The 16,896-nt window shown below is 30.8% G+C and overlaps 1 long non-coding RNA gene across 1 annotated transcript; it reads right to left on the reverse strand.

The window, feature by feature from the left end:
- Positions 1 to 42: 42 nt before the first annotated feature.
- LOC147076519 (uncharacterized) lies at positions 43 to 9,632 on the reverse strand. The gene is made up of 3 exons (XR_015069526.1): positions 9,421 to 9,632; positions 4,766 to 4,918; positions 43 to 1,860 (listed from the first exon to the last, which is right to left on the reverse strand). It is a non-coding gene; the product is annotated as an uncharacterized LOC147076519 (long non-coding RNA).
- Positions 9,633 to 16,896: the final 7,264 nt, after the last annotated feature.

Consider the following 16,896-nt stretch of genomic DNA (forward strand, 5'->3'; position numbering starts at 1 on the left):
ATCGAAAAAATCACAATTGTTAGAGAAAGAAATGTAGGTATATAGTGAATGAACATTTTTTATTGATATAATTATATTATACATACCTATAGCTAAAATTTAAAATTATTTTTTTAGTAAGAAATTCACTTACCTATTGATTTTTGCTCACGCTTAAGGAGTGTCCAGGATCATGCTTGGAAAATACAATAAAAGCTGCATTTTGACCTACGCTGAGCATGTCCGCCCTTAAAGCTAGTTGTAATTTTCGAAGCTCCAAAATCATGTACACAAATACTTATAAGTTCAAATTCAAATTTTATTTACCTTACATATAGTGAACATTACAAATCATTAATTTGAGATGTTGAGGTGAGGGGCAAAAAACATTTTTTTTGAATGATTTTGATTCAATATTTGAAAAAAAAAATATGCATACATTGGGTGCATGATGATTTGGTGTAATATATTTTCGATCTAATAATATTTAAAGAATTTATTAAACAAAAATCATTAAAATTGAGGGTAAATGCTTTTTTCATTAAATTAAAACATAATTAAAGCTCAATTAAAACCTGAATTTAGATAATAATTTGGCATTTGCGGCTTACTTCTTTTTAACAGAATGTGTATTTAGTTGTATATATTGTTAATATCTAATAAAAGCACTTTTCGAAAAATCGAAGGTTACGCCCTTTTTCCTAAACACAGTCGATATGTTTGTTTATCACCGGGATAAGTCTTTTTGTGCAAATTCATAGGAGTAGATTGTATACATCAGAAATTGCATTGAAATTGCCTCTCGACAGAATGAGTCATTTTATGCGATTTCATGCGAGTAGGTCGTGTGCATGAATACTCACATTCATCACATTTAAATGGCTTTTCACCGGAATGTTTCATTTTGTGTAATTTCATGTCGCCAGGTAGAATACACGAGTAATTACATTCGTCACAGTTAAATCGCTTTTCACCAGAATGAATCATTTTGTGTGTTTTCAAGGCTGTGGGTTGTATGCAAGAGAAATCACATTCATCGCACTTAAACGGCCTTTCACCGGAATGAGTCATTTTGTGTAATTTCATGGCGTCAAATCGAGTGGCTGAATAATCGCACTCATCACATTTAAATGGTTTTTCACCTGAATGGATCATCTTGTGTGATTTCATGTTTCCGGGTCGAGTGCACGAGTAATTACACTCATTACAAATATATCGCTTTTCACCAGTATGGGTCATTTTGTGAAATTTTAAATTAACCGATTGAATGCATGAGAAGTTGCATTGATCACATTTAAATGGCCTCTCACCAGAATGAATCATTTTGTGGTTTTTCATGCGGGAAGCTCGTGTGCATGAAAACGTACATTCATCACATTTAAATGGCTTTTCGCCAGAATGTATCATTTTGTGTATTTTCATGTCACCGGATCGAATGCATGAGTAATTACACTGGTCACATTTGAAAGGTTTTTCACCAGTATGAGTCTTTGTGTGTTTATTCATATCACTATTTGTTGTACACGTGTAGCTGCAATCATTACATTTCAACAGTTCTACACTTGTTTGAGTAATTTTTACTACATCTTTTTTATGGGATGCTTTATGAAGCTTTAGTAAGGCTAACGATGGGAAAAAACTAAAACAGATACCGCACACAAAGTTTTCTTCATAAAAATATGTTTTTTCAATATTTATAACAGGTATTAACAATTCACAAGCTGTGACTTTAATCATCTTTTCACTAGATTCCTTGAAATCTTCTTTAATATCATATTGCCCGTCGATATGTTTGTCATTATGAACTGCCTGTATTTCACCAAGTCTCCATGATGCTCCAAGTCTGGCATCGTCCGCCAATATGGGGCTACCAGCAATAAACTAGAAAAATACAAGCCATAGAGAATTAAATTTAATTCTTAATAAAAAAAATCCACAATATATAATATTTATAATATACGCGTAAAATGAAATTGACTGATTTGGATAGAGAAGTTAGAAATATAGTTTCCGTAGCCATTGAACACCTGTCAAAACCATGCCTCCCACAAGGGGAGATGACACTACTCTACTCTAGGGGCCCGGAGTTAAAGGGGGCTTATCATGACGGGTCGACCAGCTAAGTGACAACAGAAGACAAATAAAATATTCAGTTTTATTTTTGTTATACAATTATTATCGACTTTATTGAAATATAGGTGGGGTATAATTTTGATATATTATAAAATAAGCACTCGAACACTGTAATTTTGATAAATTTTGTAAATTTTGATATCCATTTAAAAAACCCGCTTAGGGTTTTCAAATTATTAATAATATCACAATTAATAATAAGTATACAAATTCATAATATTGCTGGAACGAATAAGAAAATGTATTCTGTCTCTATCTATACACGTATAGTATTTAAGCAAAGGCAAACGGCTTATCTGAATAGTCTTGATAACGGTGTTACAACCGAAATAGCTATCGACAAACCTTTTAAAAACCTGTAGGATTTAATATTAATTATATTTTCATTTCTTGTAAAATGGAATTTTACCAAGTAAATGCTAACCCAATTAATATTAAAAAAAAGTCTTGAATTGGGTGATAAAAATGATGTAAGCATACGAACTTGCGTATTTTGGAAATTACCACTATATTATAATAAAATTTCATCTGTATTTATCTGTTTAATCATAAAATTTTAATTTCAGTATTGGATAATACACTAATTTCTTATCTAACTGCCACTTAAAATCTATAAAATCTCTTTAATTAAAATCGAGAATATCCTTATATAAATTTGACATTTTCAGAAAAATATAATTATTTCAAAAATCGTATTTCTTATCCGATAACGTACTTCTTTTGTACCTCTCCCTTTCCGTCAATCTGTCACAAATTAATTGTATTGCCATTTAATAATTTCTATATACTCAACATGCTAGCACTGTCCTGTAAGAATCGTTCAAACTATTATTAGTTTTTAACCCATTGGCGACCAAGTTTATTTTTGTACATACAATACAAAATTGACTTCCATCAATCAAATATTTAACTCAAAAAGTATGTGTTTGAATCATTTGATTTTTTGAACATAAATAAAAAAAGGATGCTCTAATATGATTTAAAAGACAGAAAAGTATTTTTCTTCAGAACTTTAAGTTTAATGCTAAATAAAAAACCAATTACGTCCTAAAGATTTAAAAAAAACTACTTGTATTATATAGGGTCATCTATTTTCATATGATAATTTATAAAATATCTGAAAATTATTGACAAATGCCGTACTGTTCGCATTTCTAGCAATAAGTGAAATTTCGCAAATTTATTCAGAAATTTCAAAAGTTACGATTTTTTGTTCTGAACTTCAAAATACAAATGATAATTTGTAATAAAACTGTTCCCTGTATTATCTTGTATCTAAAATCACTTTCAAAGTTTGAAAATATTTTAACAGATTTTCATTCTTAACGCCGATAAAAAAAAGGTTGATAACCTTGATATTATTAGTTTTGTGGGTGTATCATGGATCTCTCATCATAGTATATATAAGTTATGATAGTTTGTTTAAGTACCTAATAACCATGCTACTTTGTAAGTTAGTTGATAAGAAAGGCTTGTAATATCATTTACGAAATCTTGTTGACGGCACGTACGGAGGTCAATCAACTCGCCTGAGTTATTTGCCCGACGACAATTTCTTAACAACACATAATATTTGCTTGTTAAAATTAGCTATTTCTCATAATTAGGAATGCAGCCGCAGCAACTTTGTATTTGGAAATGTATTGTTAATTATATTATAATGCAACTAGAAAATGCTGACAGTGTCATATTTGCGTGAACCCTGCTTAGTTAATGCAATAAACAATGACATGCATCTTCAGGTCGTGTACCCCAAGCCATCGACGGATTTTCTTTGTTTGAAATCGGTATAAAAGCTCGGGGCACGAGAGATAAAAAAACACACGTCATAAAATCATTCCAACATACAGTCGAATCTCTGATCGACGAATAGTATTTTTTTTAATAACGCACCGTTCTACTGCTATCAATGTATTGTCTGTAATTTTTGTATCAATTATTGTTGAGGGAAATAAATCGGATATTTACTTAATCACGCATCCACCTTCGATTCATTGAAGTCAACCTACCTAACACATCCAACACTCCCATCATCCCCTCACAATAGTTTTGAAGTGTTTTTTATCAAGGAAAAATGAATACATCATTTTATTCTGTACAGGTAACTGTTTTACGAAATATTGAACGAACGATTCAATCAACAGATGTCACAAACAGAAAATTAAAAAATATACTTAAAATGCTGTACTATTTTTTTGTATGATATTTTTAAAATCCAATATTTTATACTGGTTGGTAAGAATCTCTGCTATCTAATATATTCACCATATAGCAAACTTATCTATAAACACATTTAAATCCTGATAATCTTCAATAAATGCCCTAATATACTGGAAAAAACATTAGGAAGTACATGTTCAAACACGAGAATTTTTCGTGTTTGGTCGCCAATCATTTGTTTTCTTTTACGACCCGATTAAAATAAACGATTCCTTTAATTGTGTCAGTTTATTTTTTGCGTTTTATTTCGCCTTATCCCTTTTAATATCCTATCTCCCTGTCTCATTCTATCCAACACATTTAAATGTGTTTTCTCCTAGGTATATGTAAATTAAGACAAATATTATATACGAGTATTATATAAGGTAATATTGTCTCTAACCAGGATGTTGGATGCGTATCGTGTAAAATAAATAAAATATTCTGAATGCACCTGGTTTACCGGCCTGTATTCTGAAGAAGAGACATCTGGCTGAGGATCGCCATAATTAGTTGGGTGTACAGTGTCTTCAAGAAACTCGACCTTGATGTCAACTCGTTGAGGATCATTCTCAGATTTTACTTTGGCCAAGTCTATTTGATGGTTCTGAAAAAAAATACAATTTTGTGAAGCACATTTTTAAAACACACCAGTAAATTCTTTATAACGTTTGTGCACATGCAGAACGCACGTTTCTAGTTGAGCTGTAGACTATGCAGGAAATGTTTTTATTATGCTATATCTTTTTTCATCAAAACTTTTTTTTTTGTTCGATCCTAAGAGCGGAATGCACAATCTAGGATTTCGATCCTAAGGATAAGTCGCCGAAAAGCATGACTTAACAATAGACAATCCTGATTATAGAGTTAAGGAATCCTTAACCATAGACTACTTTTGTTATGAACACGCCCCCTTCTGTATTACCATTTATCACTGACAGCTGCTGTCAAAATAAATTCGCATGTCTATAAAACAGTCCATACACTCAAATTTATTTACCAATGTATCTCAATATGGATATTGATAGTGTTAATTCGTTTGGCATGTACTTGGAGAATATTATTTTACTTTTATACGCCAGCCCGCAGAAATAAAAAATGCCAGGTGAAGAATGACACTTGACGATAGTGTTACCATGTTAAAAAATATCTTGCGGTGCCGGTGGAATCACGTATAATGACTTATAACAGAAACATAAGAGTATTATAATTAAATATTAATATGTATTTATAGTTATTGCATTTATAAAATGCAGTTGTCATATTTTTGTCATCGTTTAACAATTATAAAATAATTTACCTAAACTATAGGAAAGAGAATTTTTAAATATGGTATTATTTTCAATAGAAATGATCTTAACATTACTAAGGACAATGTTTCTGCATAGTGTTTTCTGCTAAGGAAATTTTAGTTATGACAAATGTTTCTGCATTCCGCTCTAAGAACATCATAATAATTATAGACCTCTACAGAGTGAGGTTAGTGTTAACAGATTTTTGTTTTTATTTTTTTAACAATAAATGGATGTTAACTACTTGATTAACTTATTGGGAGATCTGGATATTGAATCTGGATTCAAGCAGACATTAAAAAATAACATGTAGACTTTGCCAAACCCAGGATTCAAACCTGATTCCCTCGACATTTTATAGGCCGACACAGTAACCACTCGGTTATTATTACAGCATTCGCATTAATAAAATTTGAGACTTAAAATTATCAAGTATGTAGGTAGTGTATAAAACAAATAAAAATGTATTGGTCTAATCTCACCCCACTTCACGGTATATATTTATTTAGTTATTTATTAAAAATTGTTCGTGTTACTTATCACACTGCGGGGGTTGGATGTTTTTGACACATCAAACAGCGCTCGTAATGGAAAATTATACGAACCAGAACGCTCAATAATTTTCCGAAAATATCAACACTAATTTTATGAATATTTTATAAAAATATGGCCTATTTAGCTCAGATGGTCGAATATTTTTTTTCTACGAGACGGAGTAATGATTTTGGGGATTTCATGAACCGGAACGGCGCTCCGGTCCATTTCGAGCCCTGACATTGAGTTAAAACAACTGTGTTAACTGACAGATATGGTTTACGAAATAATCTACATATATTGGCGATAACAAGAATATTAACTAAAAACACTTTCTATTTCAAAACTATGTGCTCCATCTAGAGGAAAAAAGTAGAACAAAAACTATACTTAACATAATATCCAAAATATTGCAAATATTCAAAGGCATTGCAATCGCCAATAAGCATTTTAATATTCTAACTGAAGGAAAATCTATCGAAACATTCGATATTGACAAAAAAGTGTCTATACTTTTTGACTACTAGTCACAATAATAATATTATCATGTCGCACATGTATTAGAACAGAGACTTAACTCAAAATTTGCAATTATTCAGGAGACATTTAAATTTTTATTCGATCTTTGATTCTCCGTATTTTCAAAACAATGAGACAAAAATAAAATAATAATAACAAGATAAAAATAACTTTTTATATACAACGTTTTAAAATTTTCTGTTGAATCATATTATAAACTTGACTTGACTAGCTTAAACGATCATAGAATACTAAAATGTTGTATTGACATTTCATTTTGAGTTCCATAGTAACGCACGTTTATATTATTAATATAGTCGCTAGGGCCATCCGCTTAGCAACCAATAATGGTGTCGAAATAACTTTTCGTACAAAACAGAATTAACTGAAAATTAATTCAATTCTACTTAAAGATGGCTAAAAGTATTAAAAAATGCATTGCCATCGTGTTCTGATATATTCTAAAAGTTTCAAATGTCTAGCTAGTCGGGAGTTAGTTAAAAAATGATTGCAAGATTTCTACCGGGCAAAGAACCACCGGACAAACAAGAATACGAGCTAAGAAAAACGTTATAAAAACAGTTTTAAACACGTTTTGAAGATATTTCTCGCACATGCGTACTGGAAAAGCGACGCAACTAAAAAATGTCACTGTTCAAATTCACACACATTCATACGTATTTGATGAATAATTAAATATACATAACACACGACGAAGAACCAAATGAACATATTCCCGTGTATTGTATTATCAATAAAATAACTAATTAATACCTGAGCTTGTTTCAATGAACGTAAAAATGTTTAGCTTTAGTTTGGTAGCCTTGTCAGCATAAACGCTTCTATAGAATTTTCGGCATTGGTTGCAAAAGGGTTTCGAATCCAGTCGTATTGATTGTATGAAAGCTATGATCAGCGCTCGAAATGGAAAATTTTACGAACCGGAGCGCTCGATGATTTTACGAAAATATTAACATTGTTATCTAAATTTATGAGTATTTTATAAAAATAAGTGTTAGGTTTTTTGTTTTATGGCCGATCTAGCTCAGACGGTCTAATTATTTTCCTAGGAGATTTTATTAATCGGAACGACGCTCCGGTGCGTTCCGGTCCATTTCGAGCCCTGGTAATGATGAAATTTCTTTTGAAGCAAAGTTAAATGTTTTTGAGACAGATCCAAAATTAATTGCTTGTTTTCATTGGTGGTATGGTAGGTCCTTTCGTACATTTGTAGAGATCCTTGTCTTCTCCTTCTAATTTATCAGTTCACGTCAATATATTTTCATTCTGACCTTGCATTGTTTTATTAAGCTCGTGCAGGTACTCAAATATATTAACCAGCCATGTAGGCAGATTTGGCTATTAAGTAAGTATTAATAATTAACTATTTCTTTTATTCAACGAATAATTCACAAGATTTAAGAATATATCATTCCGATTATTGAACATATATAATTTAGAAAAACACTTTCTGAGAATATATATTATAACCAATAGAAAGGAGAAATTCCACGACGTCGGTTAGTATGTAATCAAAGTAATAAGTAAATAGTTACCTACATTGATTTAAGAAACAAAAATCGATTGCCAAAGTAGCTTGATTTGGAAGAACACTGATGAGTAGGTATTAAAATTGACCAATAGTTAAAATTTGTCGCAATTAGTATGTCACCTCGTAGCATAGTGGTAATGCAACGCATCAGGGGGTAAACTTGGGAGATACGGAGTTCGATTCCCCGTCGGGTCGGCTTACATTTTTTCATAAATGAATATACTCTCAGAAAGTGTTTATCTAAATTATATACCGCGGCACACCTAGCACCATCCCGCGGCATACCAGTGTGCCGCGGCACACCGGTTGCGGAGCACTGATATAGAACATGCATTTCAAGCGTGATTTTAGTGGACATGTCAAATTTATAAATTGCAATTACTCCATTAAGTATAATATGATTTCTAGACTTACTGATTAATAAAGCCTGAGCATAACTTTTTGCACAAGCAACGAGTGGTCCACTTTTCCACTATCAAAATCAGATCCCAGATTGCTTGACATATTGATTCACCCTTTCTCGTTTCAAATTGAATTACAAAAAAAATCTCAAATCAAATATATTAACTAGCAGTGTTATTAATAAATAATATATATTCCTGTTACTCATCAGCTAAAGTCAGACAAGTCCTTCATACAAAAAGCGGTGGTAATATCGATTTCCAAAAAATATGTAGGTAGCATTGATCTATGCATTACATTTGTAGAAAATGTGTTAATGCTTGTGTATTATTTATCATGTAACTCATATATTCAAATCAAACCATTCCCTGTGAGAACACGACAGATCCGTCAGTATGAGGACTCTATTGAACAATGACAGGCAATGACAGTTCATACATATACAACAACGGGAGGGGCGGAAAAGGTAGGACCAGTCGTTGTGAATGTATCGGCTTTCTACTTGAGTCGGCAATGAATTACTCCAATATATGATTTCTAGACTTACCAAATATTGGCAGTAACCGCACGATACTACATATTGTAGAGTAATAAACGAGAAACAATAATTGTTCACGAGTTTTAGAGCATCTGTTAACGTCATATTACGAGTATTATGTAGATTGTATGCAAAAGATATGCCTCGATAGTTAAATTTTATTAAGAAGCTTGTATTTTCATATTAACTGTTCGATTAAATCGGTGCGTTGTATTTATTTGGCCGATTTTTAAAAGCCTAATCACTGCCTAGTTCATATTTTAAAAACTAACCTCTAAACTACAACCAGCCTCTTCGTTATACTCTTGCTTTATACTAATCAAGGCTTCGGTGCTGTTGGGTTGCTCAATTGGCACTTCAAACCAAGGTTGTTCTTCTGCACCAGATTGGGCGTTGTCTGATTTAATATTTATATCCATTTTACACAGGTAAAATGCGTAATGGTAAATATTGTTATAAACGCAATATTATTACCATAGACAATGATGATGTGACAGCTGACGTGATTCTGGCAGTGTTGTCGTTTTTTAACATTCTTTAGTAAAAAAAAAAGGCTTCTAATTATTCGGTAAGTATAAATATTCAAAAATAGGAAGTATCTTAATAAAAGTATTTTATTAATCTTAGGGAATAATTTAAAATCAGCAGGAAGTAAAAAATGCTCAATGGTAAGTATTCAAATAATATATGGGAAAGTATTTAAACAAGCACAGGGAATTATTAAAATGTTTAATGTCAAGTATAAATATTTGTGTGTCAGAATAGATTAAAATTTGGGCAGAAATAATTTAATTGGCCGCTTTTTTAAATTTTCTAAGATAGTATTCTTCTCTGTCATTCCAACCAGGGTTATAACATAGACTAATATTCAAGTTAGTTGTATCATAGACTAATACCATAATCGTCTATGGTTATGCTGTACCTTGACAGATGACAGTTGACTTCCTCAGCACTAGAAATCTAGAAAAGTATCTTTTCTTTCTATTATAATGAATGTATCTAAAAAAATGGCTCCACAATTCAATGTGGATCTTCTGAGCAGGTTTCTTAAGAAATTCGTTCTAGCCATCAGCTGTAACTGTTGGTTCTATGCTCTGGGTACAACAGAATTAGTTTGTAATCAATTAGAAAGAATTAGAAACTGTTTTCAGTAGGTATCTACACTGGGCTAATGACCATTGAAAATACATGCTCCATTATAGAATTATGTTGTATGACTAGTGTGTATTATAATATATTTTTAACATTTAAAAAAATAAGAAGACAGATAGGTAGGTACACCAGATGTGTCTATTATAGGTTTATTTTTGACATAAAAAATAAAGAATAAGGCAGACTTCAGTTGTTTACAAAAAAAAATACATGGCAACTTGAAGGGTCGCTTGGCTTGTCATGTCAACGGTGAACGGTGTGACCAGGTTATTGTAAATTTTATAAAAATATATCAATATTTTCCCCACAGCAAAAAATGCCTAGCCATTGTCGATCAATAACATTCCTTTTATTTTGTAAATAAAATTATTTAGTATAATTTATCGATATCCGTAATTTTGATATTATATGGGATAAGTAATAGATATGTTTCAATTGTCTCGACATTAAAAGGTTCGTTATCTAAAAGATTTATACTAATATAAATTGTTTTATAATCGACATGAAAACCAGAAAGTAGGTAGCTATTTTATTTGAATTAATACTAATATCACATAAACTCATTCGATTATCGATTTATTAGTTCGATCAATCATATTAGGTATTTTAATCTCATTCAAAATGTATGAAAAATTTGGTTGAATGAATAATATTTCACAATATAACATTTTTAATCAAATTTAACCTTAAAATGAGGTATTATTTTTCATTATTATTTTCTTTAAAAATATGTAAGTAAGTATATTAGATATAGGTTGAAATAGTCCATTAACTATCACTTAACTTTAAGCTAATTAGTTATTTTGCACGTAATTTCAATTGAAGACACATTATTCATAATCGTTTCAATAGAATTAATTTATGAAACAGGTTATTTCAATTAGATAATAATAGTTTAATAGGTATATTTTTAATTTCCATAATATTTATAAACCGTCAAATATCACTAAATTATTATAATTTGGGTTTAAAGTTATCGGAATTGAGGTTATCTTCTGTCATCTGTGTGATGTGCTCATATAATTATCGCTCTTTTGGTGCACCTTCCATTACTTTTTAGTTGGTCTTCTTTTAATAATCACAATAATGGTCATTTGTACCGAATATTCATGAATTTGGCGTGCGAGCATAGACAAATATCCCTTACGTGCGAGATGGTAACCCTAAATTGCTATGCGTCCCATATACAATTGTTTACTTGTCAAATTATCATAATAATAATGGATATATGTTTTATCTACTGACACGCGTAATTTAAATAATGATTATTTAGTTTTACAACCGATTTTTTAATATTATTACTTCCTCAAACATTATTTTACCCTCCACACTAAAACTGGCGTCCTTATTCTGACACTTCGAAATAAATACTTACCAATGATTAAAAATTCTGACACTTGGGATTTAAAAACTTTTCAAAACTGTCTATTAATACTTCCTTCAAAAATACACGCCAAAAAAAAACTCTGAATGTTTAACAAATAAATGGATTATTTAAATTAAATTGACAATAATTACCTAATCTAAAATACACATTTTAGGCGCTATTACAATAAGCAACAAGTCCACAGTTCGATATTTACGGGAAACAACGTTTTTATGTTTCAAGCTTCAATTATTTAACGTGAGATTATTTTTTCCGTTGTATTCTATGTAGAAATTAGAACCAAAATGCCAATTTGTTTCAGCCGATAAACTCTCAAATATAATAAAATAAATAAAAAAATAAAATTGAGCTTAGCGCTACTTGTACCATAAGGCACATATTTCCGTGGCACTGTCATGAGTTTACCGGATGCTACAGCATGGGAGATGCCATTTTCAATACCGAACGTTCCCTTATTGGTTGACTTAAACACGCGCGAAATCAACCAAGCTTTATTAATAATATGAATGACTTGGCGCTTTTTGTAATAAATTGAGAATAAGATCAATATATTATATTGTGTACACATACGTGCGTATTTTTTCTCGATTTTAACCAAATGTGGACATATCGCTTTTTGGAATTAGACGCCTCATTTATCTTAATATAGTATTTTTTTATTATTTTTTTTAATTCAATCGTTCATTAACCGGCTTAATATTTCTGACATTATTAAAAACAACCAATAATAATTATTAATAATATAATATTAAAAACTGTGTTCTTCAAATAAAAGAATAAACTTATTGTCGACATTATCGACAATTATTCCGTTCATAATTTTTGTTATCTAATAATAGGTTAAACAGAGTTTTGGAAATAGAACTAAAAAGCATTAAAAAGTCATTTTGCTAAATATGTGTTATATCTAGAATAACTAGGATATCAAGCAGAGATATTTCAGAACAAATTTGTTCACTGTATACATTCAAGCACAATATTATAAAACTAATATAGGGTAATATTCGGGGGTCTAGGATCATAAGGGCGAAACTACAAAAATGGCTGTTTTGAGTTATTAAATATTGCATTGTCTTGCTAGAACGCAGTTCTATCATATGTAAAAAGATGAAACTCGTACGTATAGCGGTTTGCCAGATATTACTTGGCGTATCTACAAATCCACATGGAATTTTAATGTCATATGGGTGAATGTCCTCTTACACCTGTGTGACTCTGACATTAATGCCGATTAATCAAAGACACTTCGACGTAAGCGGCGTTTCGCCTTTATGTCACTGACATAAAGTTTAGTTTATGGAAGTTTCGTAATTTTTAGTTTGGCGTAAGTTGTCAATTTGACTTAAGTAAACACTTGTTATCGGTTCATATTTGCATATCAACAATGTTTTGGAGAGGTAATGATTGTGGATATCTTTAAACAGAACCAACGGACAAGCATGCGAAGTAAGTAATTACTTATGTATATTTAAGTTATGTTATTTCGACTCCTAACCGGTCAAATTGTTTTTAAATGTAATCTGATTAAATATTAATATACTTACAGCATCATTATAAATCATGTTTTGCAGATCGAAATACAGAATTGGAAGACAAAGAACTGAATGTTTTGAACTCAAATCATGTACCAGATAATACACCGACTAATGATTATAATTTCAAGGAGAATAACTTGATGAAATATTATAATGAATTGTTCATTTGTTCAGATATGGCTTTATCTACTAGCTGATTGTATTAAAAATACGATTTTTTTCTCAGACATGCATATTATCATCTCAGGAGTTACTTCGTGGTTGCAGAGCTCAAGATAATATTTTCGAGAGTTTCTCCCTGATACGTTACCAGGATGGCCAGCAAAATGACTAATGGAAAATAATGCAGAATATTCACTCATCATAAAAGACAGAATTGAACTCTATTATGTATTATGTAATTAATATTTTATATTTTTTTTAGAAAACCGGACTCAAAATATCTGTCTTTTGTATTAAAAATACTATTTCTTTTCTTAGACGTGCACATCATCCCAGAATTTACTTCGTGGTTGAATAGTGAAATAGGATTTTTTGAAGTGATTGTATTTGAGCCATTACCAGGAAATTCGGAACAATTATTATTGTCAGTAGAAAATATATTAAAACCTACGCATTAACCACCATTATATGCTGAATTTAACCATGGTATATACGTCATAATATTATATTATGAAAACAGATAAAAGTGAGTTAATTCATCGATTTCCTGTAGAACAAACTCATTTACAGCATCTCAGGAATTACCAGGTGTTTGAATAGCTCAACCGGTTTTTTGAAAAATGTAATGAATGCCCAGAAGAAATTACAATAAGAAATGATGTCGGTGATGTCCGATAATGTTCAATTCAGAAATAAGATTGTGTTTTTGATGAGTTAAATAGTAAACGAACACGTATTCTTAAGCCGTAAAAATGCAAAAGAAATAAACATATAACTAATAGACAAAACGGAATGTCATATGTTTCAGTTACAGGTAAGCAAATTGAAGGAAGTTATTTAAAGCCCAAAGACTGTTCTAAATGTCCCAGAAAGTGCAATGAGAATTTAAGATAGTTAATCAAATGTTCTTTGAATCCGGGCACTCGCAAATGAAACGAGATTCCGTTCATGCGAGAATCGAAAACTAAAGCATTTGGATATAAATACCAAATGGTACTCTGATGTTCAGATGGCACACAAAAAATACAATCTAACTGAGATGAATCAACAAGTTTTTCTTGATTTTTATGAATTACAAAAATGCATATAAAAAATATAGAATAAAATAAAAAAGAATAAAAATAAGAAGATTGATACGGATGGAGAAAATATGGATTTGACGAGCCATTCAAAATGCGCCAAGTCATGCGAAGAGAAACCAGAATACTTAACCATTCATCTTTTCGACTCCAGCCTAAATATAACGCAGCACTTTCCCTCACTGCGAAAAAGATATCAATGGGCATTATTCAGGAACAATATCATTGTTTTTACAATTCTTTAAAGTTGTCAAATCTTGAAAATAATTAGGAAAACATGGATGAAGAAGATGCAAAACAAAATTATGTATATAGTTAGATTTAGGAATAGAATTTGAGGAAAGATATTTCGCCTATGTTTTGTATTGTCTATATTGTATTACGAATAAATATTTACCAGTAACCTTATTTGAAAATATTTTGAGAGACAAAAGGGCGAATGTCTCCCATTAATTATATTTTATTTTTTTCCCATCTAACTAATGTCTAAAATGACGATATTGATGCTCTACATTACTCTTATGAATATGTTACAATAGCTTTTTTTTTTTTTTTTGTATTTTAACAGTGTGAAATTGTTTTTTTTAACAATAAAAACTATTTTACCCTATTTTCCCATTTATCTCAGTACAGTGTTTTTGTAGTTTCGCCCTTATGATCCTAGACCACCGTATTGATCTATGGCTCGACTCTGTAATTATTAGCTTATACGGTAATTCGGGTCTCACAGTCATCTAAACACGCCGACTGTAACAGGTCGAATATGTCGATGGTCCAACCTGCCGTTGAGCCCATCGGGCCGTCTGACCTGGGGCCTTATGTTAGAACTTGCGAGTTGAAATCGCCCGGTCGACATGACGTCATATAACATCATTGTGACGTACTACCGGAGTGATAATAGCATTCGAGAGGCGTTACTCATTGTCCCCATACACAAATAGGTGTTTCATCATAATAATATCTATGGTGAGCAGTGTGTGTTGGGCGGCTTGCCTCGAGCGTGTATTGGCTTACGTCACAATTACGTCATGTCGTCGGGTGACACAAGAGTCGATAGTTAGAAAATCGCAGGCCTGGTCGACAAAGGCCAACTTTATAGGTTTTTTAGAAATTGTGGCGTTTTATTGCAGACGTAACATGCTCGTCGAAGGTCAAAATTGAGTTTTTATTGTATTTTCAAACCATGATCCTGGACACTCCTTAAACGTTGTAGATAATCTATTTATATAATTTTTAAGCCTTATTATCCTTTATAGTTATTTTAAACATTTGATGACTGCATAAAGTATTTTTGTTACATAAAATAGTATTCTTTTAAGCCTCTCGCTCTAATGTTTTAGAATATAGTCATATTTCGGTACATAACTGTGCAGTGGTTTTAAGATTTTTTACATTTATTAATTTTTAAACGCATTTATAAAACCATTAGCATAATTTATTACGAGATAATTTTTGTAAAATATTCACGATAAAAAATTATATTGATAATCTCTGTGATCCCAAATTTGACAAGAATTAGGCATTTTATTATTCAAAAAATCGGCAAGATTAACACGTTTGAAGATGATTAAAAAGATATTTAATATAAGCTATGTCTTTGACCATTCAAGTGTAATAAACATCTTATGAATAATATTTGCTTTATAATAATTATTGACTTAAGAATAAGGTAGTGTTTTTTTGAAATACGCCATTTCTTTTGTCATTCCCCAGTAGTTAAGCTACAACATACGGCTGTAGCCATAAATTGACAAACTATAATTGAAGTAGGGAGTAAAATGATATTGACGCGCGTGTTTTAACATGTACCGTTTAAAAAAAAATAAAAAAAAATTCGGTTAGGTACATGTTCAAACACGCGCGTTAACATAATTTTACTCCCTATTTTAATTATAGTTTGTCAATTTATGGCTACGGCCGTATGTTGTAGCTTAATCACTAGGAAATGACAAAAGAAATGGCGTATTTCAAAAAAACACTACCTTATTCTTAGGTCAATAATTATTATAAAGCAATCATTATTCATAAGATGTTTATCACACTTGAATGGTCAAAGACATAGCTTATAATAAATATCTTTAGAATTATCTTAAAATGTGTTAATCTTGCCGATTTTTTGAATAATAAAATGCCTAATTCTTGTCAAATTTGGGATCACAGAGATTATCAATATAATTTTTTATCATGAATATTTTACAAAAATTATCTCGTAATAAATTATGCTAATAATTTTATAAATGCGTTTAAAAATTAATAAATGTAAAAAATTTTAACACCACTGCACAGTTATGTACCGAAATATGACTATATTCTAAAACATTAGAGCGAGAGGTTTAAAAGAATACTATTTTATGTAACAAAAATACTTTATGCAGTCATCAAATGTTAAAAATAACTATAAAGGATAATAAGGCTTAAAAATTATATAAATAG

Source organism: Rhyacophila brunnea, unplaced genomic scaffold (assembly GCF_057557595.1).
Source record: "Rhyacophila brunnea isolate RB1 unplaced genomic scaffold, BYU_Rbru_1.0 scaffold_13, whole genome shotgun sequence".
Classification (NCBI taxonomy): domain Eukaryota; kingdom Metazoa; phylum Arthropoda; class Insecta; order Trichoptera; family Rhyacophilidae; genus Rhyacophila; species Rhyacophila brunnea.